Source organism: Ceratotherium simum, chromosome 30 (assembly GCF_057802395.1).
Source record: "Ceratotherium simum simum isolate JZ-2026a chromosome 30, ASM5780239v1, whole genome shotgun sequence".
Taxonomy (NCBI): Eukaryota; Metazoa; Chordata; class Mammalia; order Perissodactyla; family Rhinocerotidae; genus Ceratotherium; species Ceratotherium simum.
In genome coordinates, this window is record NC_141929.1 from 31675892 (window position 1) to 31681891 (window position 6000).

A 6000-nucleotide genomic window follows, 5' to 3' on the forward strand; every position below is an offset into this window, starting at 1 on the left:
CCGTTATCATGACCCCCTCTGAGCTTATGTTTTTGACCCTTGGCCCTGAATCATTTTTTCTAATCTTGGTTGAGTGCTTATTATTCTTAGCACTTTGCATGTGTTAGCTTATCCTCGCTACAATGCCATGAGGTAGGAACTATTATTGTCACAGATGAGGAAACTGAGGCCCGAGAACTGAATCACCGGTCCAAGGTCAGAAATGTGGCTGGATTTCAACCCAGAAGGTCTGGCTACAGATCATCCTGCCAAATCAGGATCAGACTGTCCTCTCCTTGAGGCGGGGACCCACGTCTTATTTCTCTTAGCATCTTCTCCCTTGTCCATCTCAGAAAGGCACAAATATTCAATAGACACCTGTGAATCCCATCATGTGGACAACGTTGCTGAGCATCTCGTCTGGGCCAGGCCTGAGTCTGGGCATGGAGAGCAGTGGGGACCTGCCTTCCTCCTTCACGCTCCAAGACTAAGGTGGAGGGATGGCTGGCAGTAACAGGTCAGGGTTTTGTCCCAGAGTGACAATATTTAGTCATGGCATGGCATGGGAACTGAGCAATCAGAGTGGACCCCAGAAGCTGGGGAGGCCCCGCTGTGCCGTGCCCTATGCCCTTTGTTTGCTGGACCATTGGGCCAGGGAGCAGAGGGACAGCTAGGGCAGCAGGAGGGCCCTGGGAGGCTCAGGGTAAGGTGGATAGGAACATTTCCATATTCTAACAACCAACACATGATGCATGCACATGCCAGCTGAATATCCACCTGCTCACCTCCCCACCACTACAGAGTTCTCCATTATGCTCCAAAGGGTGTGCTGCTAATTCCAATATCTAAAAGCCAATCCAAATCCACAAACATTTGGCACATCTACAGTGTGCCACAGATGAGAAAGTGCCTCAGGGGATGGTGGATAAAGGAATGAATGCAACATTCTGGAATATGATTGAGACTGGCCCTGGCACACAGTAGATGTTCAGTTAATGCCTATTAAATTGAGCTAAACTGAAATCAGAAGCCCTACCCCAAGACATACAAGCCAGTCACGCACGTTATACTAGATGTGAAAGTCATTGTATTAGTTATCTATTGCTATGTAACAATTATTCTAAAACATAGCAGCTTAAATCAAGGATTGACAAATTTTTCCTTAAAGAGCCAGATAGTAAATATTTACACTTGTGAGCCATATGGTCTCCATTGCAACTACTCAACAGCTCCCGCTGCTGTAGCACGTGAGCAGCCACAGATAACACGTACACTAGTGGGCATTGCTGTGTTCCAGTAAAACTTTACTTACAAAAACAGGTGGCCATCCCACGGGCTGTAATTTGCCAACTCCTGGCTCCAAACAGCAAACATTTATGATTTCACAGTTTCTGGGGGTCAGGAATCCAGCTGCAGCTGAGCTTGGTGCCTCTGGCCCGGAGTTTCTCATGAGGTTGCTGTCAAATGGTCGGCAGGACTACAGTCACCGGAAGACTCAGCTGGGGCTGCAGAATCCGCTTCCAAGCTCACCCACATGGTTGCTGGCAGGCCTCAGTTCCTTGTCATGGGGGCCTCTCCATAGGCTGTCTGAGTGTCCTCACAACAGGGCAGCTGGTGATCTGAGAGACAGAGAGAGAGAGAGCCAGAATGTGCCCAAGACAGAAGCCACAGTCTTTTTGTAACCCAGTCTCAGAAGTGGCATCCCATCGCTTCTGCACTATTTTATTCAGTAGAAGCAAATAAGTAGTCCAACCCATACTCAAAGGGAGGGGACTCCACACGGACAAGAATACCAGGAGCTGGGGGTCATCGGGCGCCATTTTGGAGGCTGGCTGCCACAGTCATTCACCTTGTCATTCATTCAGCCAACACTCTCCTTTTTTTTTTTTTTTTTTTTTGAGAAAGATTGGCCCTGAGTTAAGATCTGCTGCCAATCTTCCTCCTTTTTTCCTTTTTTCTCCCCAAAGCCCCAGTAGATAGTTGTATGTCATAGTTGAACATCCTTCTAGTTGCTGTATGTGGGACGCCGCCTCAGCATGGCTTAATGAACCGTGTGTGGGTCCACACCCGGGATCCGAACTGACGAACCCTGGGCCACTGAAGTGGAGCACACGCACTTAACCACTACGCCACCGGGCCGGCCCCTCAGCCAGCATTCTTTTCTACTATATACCAAGCTCGGGCTGAGCACTTGGACTACAGCAGAGATGACACATGCTGTCCGAGCCCTCCAGCACTGCCAGTCTCAATTTTTCTTAAAACTGACCCTTTTATAATAAAAGAGAAACAAAAGAAGAAAATAAAACCAAAAAAATATTGAGAAAGATTCCTGTGTAATAAAAAAGATCTCCAAGAACTCATGGATGTCACCCCGCTTAGCCGACAGTCCCTATAACAGAGGTGAGAACCCAGCGCCTGTGGGAGCGAGGCTGGCAGCGCGGAACAGGGCAGACTCCCCGCCTCGGATAGCAATCGTGGTCAACAGAGCACTTGGGTCCCCTCTCAGGGAGCTGCGGCCCCCATTCAAGTGCAGCCTGTTGTGGGCCTACCCAAAATTGGGTTCAGTCCTGCCAGACTGATTTTTCAAGAAAAGCTAAAAGTTGGGATTTTTATATTAAATCTCCTAACTTTTGAACGTGGGCAATGGTGATAGTTTGTTTCCCTTCACCTATTCCCTGTCTCAGTTTCTCCCAGTCTCAGGTCCTGGGGCAAAGGATCGGGTGCGGGTGGTTTACACGGGAAATGATCCCGGGAGCAAGCACAAGGCTAGGGAGCGAAAGGGCGAAGGAGGAAAACCATACGAGGACGCTCCTGGGACGACGGTGGCTGCAGGAGCTGGACGCTGCCAGGGCCTCCTGACGCCCTTACGGCACGCATTTTGGAACTTCCTGCCCTGGGAAGGAAGGGGAAACATCTATCCATCACTCCCTTCCCTGCGGCCCAGCGTGACCCCGCAGGTGTTAATTCCCCCGTTCTTCCAGGCGGCACATGTGTGGGTGCCGACGGGTCCCACTGGCATCCCAGGCCAGCGCATCAGAGCAGCAGGATGCCCACAGTGGGTGCTGCCAGGCTGGCCTGCTCAAGCTTCCTACTCAGGCTGGAGTAGGAGGTAGGGCTGGGAGGATTCGAAGTGACACACAAGACGTGTCCTCCAGAGCGGTCCTCCCTGCCGGGGGCATAGGCATCCCCACGTTGTTGAACTCAAGCTTGGCCACGTGATGGCTCTGGCCCATCAAATATGAGCAGAAGTAACAGGTGTCACTTCCAAGCAGAAGCTTCAAGGGGCAGTATGCGACTCGCCCTGCTCTCCTGCTCTCTGTCGTGGCGTGCAGCGACACCCCAGACGGAAGCTGCTCTGTCACCCTCGGTCCTGAAGTGAAGAAGACACAGATCAGAGCCGTAGCCAACTACGTGTTGAGTGGGTGACTACCAGCCGTTAATAGTTGAGGGTTGCTTGTTACCGCAGCAAAGCCCAGCCTAATCTGACTGACGCAGCAAGCAACTCTAAAAAGAATTTTAAAACCACGCAAATGATCAAAACATGCAGACACTAGCCCCAGTATACCATTTTATAACCTCTGTCTTAGAAGAACAAAATTCTAGAATAATAAATGAATTAATGCGGTCCTTGAAGTTCACTTTGCAAGCTGTGGGTTTGGAGGGAGTTCTGTGCTCTGTGCCATAAGACCGTGGCCTTGATGCTAGCCATCAGCAGACGAGGAGGCTCATGGAGCTAAGCCTGGCTGCAAGTCCTTCATGCTGACAAGCGTAGGGAGAGGGTGAGATGGACATACCAAGCAGAAAGGATGGGCAGAATTTGGGCCTCAGGGAGCACATGAGGTTGGAAAGCAGGAACGAGGCATCAGGCTAAAGGGCTGAATTTCATGATCTTTCTCTCCACTGAGGAGAGGAAGGGACAAAGACTCATATATTCACTCCTTGTAAGTTCAACAAGTCTTCCCAGATTACCTCCCCAGGTTTAGCAACATCACCAAATAAATATCAGCATGCAGGTTGAGTACAGAATTACTGAACACACGAAGCTCTTTCCCTGCCGCAGGGCCTTTGCACATGCTGTTCCTTCTGTTGAGAACAACACCATGCAATAGAAATATAATGTGAGCCACTAATGTAATTTTAAATTTTCTAGTACCCACCTTTAGAAAGGTAAAAAGAGACAGATGAAATTAATTTTAATTATATTTTTCTTTTAACTCCATATATCCAAAATATTATCATTTCAACATGCAATCAATATTAAAAAATGAATGACATATTTTACATTCTTTTCATTTGATACTAAACAGATTTTGTTTAAAATCTGGTATGTATTTTTCACTTTCTCAATTTGGACCAGCCACAGTTCAAGTGTTCTATAGCCACATGTGGCTTGTGGCTACTGTATTGGACACAGCAGCTTTAAAATATACTTTCCCAGATTTTTCATGACTGGTTCCATCTCAGCTAAAACATCACCCCCTCCCAAATCCATGATTGTGTTACCTAAAGAAACAGCTCTCCAGCCCCCATCACATCACCCCATATATTATTTTCCCAGGGCTGCTGTAACAAATTACCACAAACTAGATGACTTAAAACAACAGAAATCTGTTTTCCCGTAGTTCTGACGACTAGACGTCTGACATCAAGGTTGACAAGGCTATACTCTCTCTGAAGGCTCTAGGAGAGAGTTCTTTCTTGCCTCTTTCTAGCTTCTGGTGTTTGTCGGCAATCTTTGGCATTCCTTGACTTATCGATGCGCCACTCCAATCTCTGCCTCCATCTTCCCATCACATTCTCCCCTCTGTGTCTATCTCTGTGTCTCTCCTCTTCTTGTAAGGACACTGGTCTTACTGGATTAAGGGCCCACCCTATTCCAGTAAGAGATGAAACTCCAGTATAAGTTTCATCTTAACTAATTACATCTGCAATGGCCCTGTGTCCAAATAAGGTCATATTCTGAGGTTCTGGGAAAAACACAAATTTGGGGAAGACACCATCCAACTCGGTATACCCTGTAATATAGTCTGTGTTGCTCTGTAGAACTTAATGCTGTCTTAACTCATCTTACTTGTTTTCCTGTTCAGTATCTGACTGCCCCACTAAGACGACAGCTCCACGAGCACAGGGCTCTAGTGTGTCTAGCTCATCACTCTGTCCCCAGCATTTAGCAGAGTTCCTGGCACATAGAGGACACTCAATAAACAGTGGTTGCAAAGGGAAAGGGAGAGAGGGAGAAAAGGGGGAGAAGACACAGACTTTCTGGTTTGACATTTTCAAGATGGCGCATGGGGATTAAGAAAGGGCTGAGGCTAAGGAAGGGAAATCAAGAGAGTGGGGGCTTCCTACTAATGGCTGTTCGGAGACTAGCCTTTCTGGCCTCTTCCCAGAAGCTTCAGAAGCTTGAGCCCCAGTAGCTGGGGCTCCTGGACAACCTCTCAGAGCTAGTCATTCCCATGACTCCTGCCCTCAACCTTACCCCACCATGGAAAAGCAGCTCCTCAGACACCCAGGAGAGTGGTCGGGAGTAAAGCAAAGAAGACGCACCTGCAATTCCTGCCCAGGTCACCCTCTGGGTCAGTTTCTTCACGTTGGAGGAGAGTGTCTACCTGCAAGGGTGTCCCCTCCCTTGAGGGACTGAGGGCACAAAGCGGTGCTAACACACTCGGCTGCCTCCAGGGAATTGAGACAAGTGGGCCAGGTGGAGACTGGAGTAAACTGAGCACATCCAGGTAAACGGGCAGCAGACTCCAGGTGATGGTGCTCAGAAAGGAGAGTCTTCCATTTCTTAGCCTTCCAGTTGGTCAAACTCTGAGATCTAGATTTTTAAATAAAATCATCTAATTAGCAAGTGTTGGCAAACAATTCAATTTTTAAAAAAACACTGTGGAGATCAACTCACCCCCCCCCACCCCAACCCTCCCCGCCTGTGGCCAGAGCTAACTTCTGATTTGCAACCTCTGGCGCAATGCAGTTCCTCAGTTTGTCTAAGAATTTGAAATTTCCAAACAGCGTGGATGG

General features: G+C 48.4%; 1 long non-coding RNA gene across 1 annotated transcript in view; it reads right to left on the bottom strand.

Annotated features, from left to right (window-relative positions):
- Positions 1-5790, bottom strand: part of LOC147913144 (uncharacterized) — a 31871-nt gene extending 26081 nt beyond the window's left edge. Inside the window, exons 1-2 of the long non-coding RNA XR_015549191.1 lie at positions 5527-5790; positions 1292-1598 (exon numbers count right to left, since the gene is read on the bottom strand). This is a non-coding gene — a long non-coding RNA (uncharacterized LOC147913144). The remainder of the gene's footprint in view (positions 1-1291; positions 1599-5526) is intronic.
- Between the last annotated feature and the right edge of the window lie 210 nt (positions 5791-6000).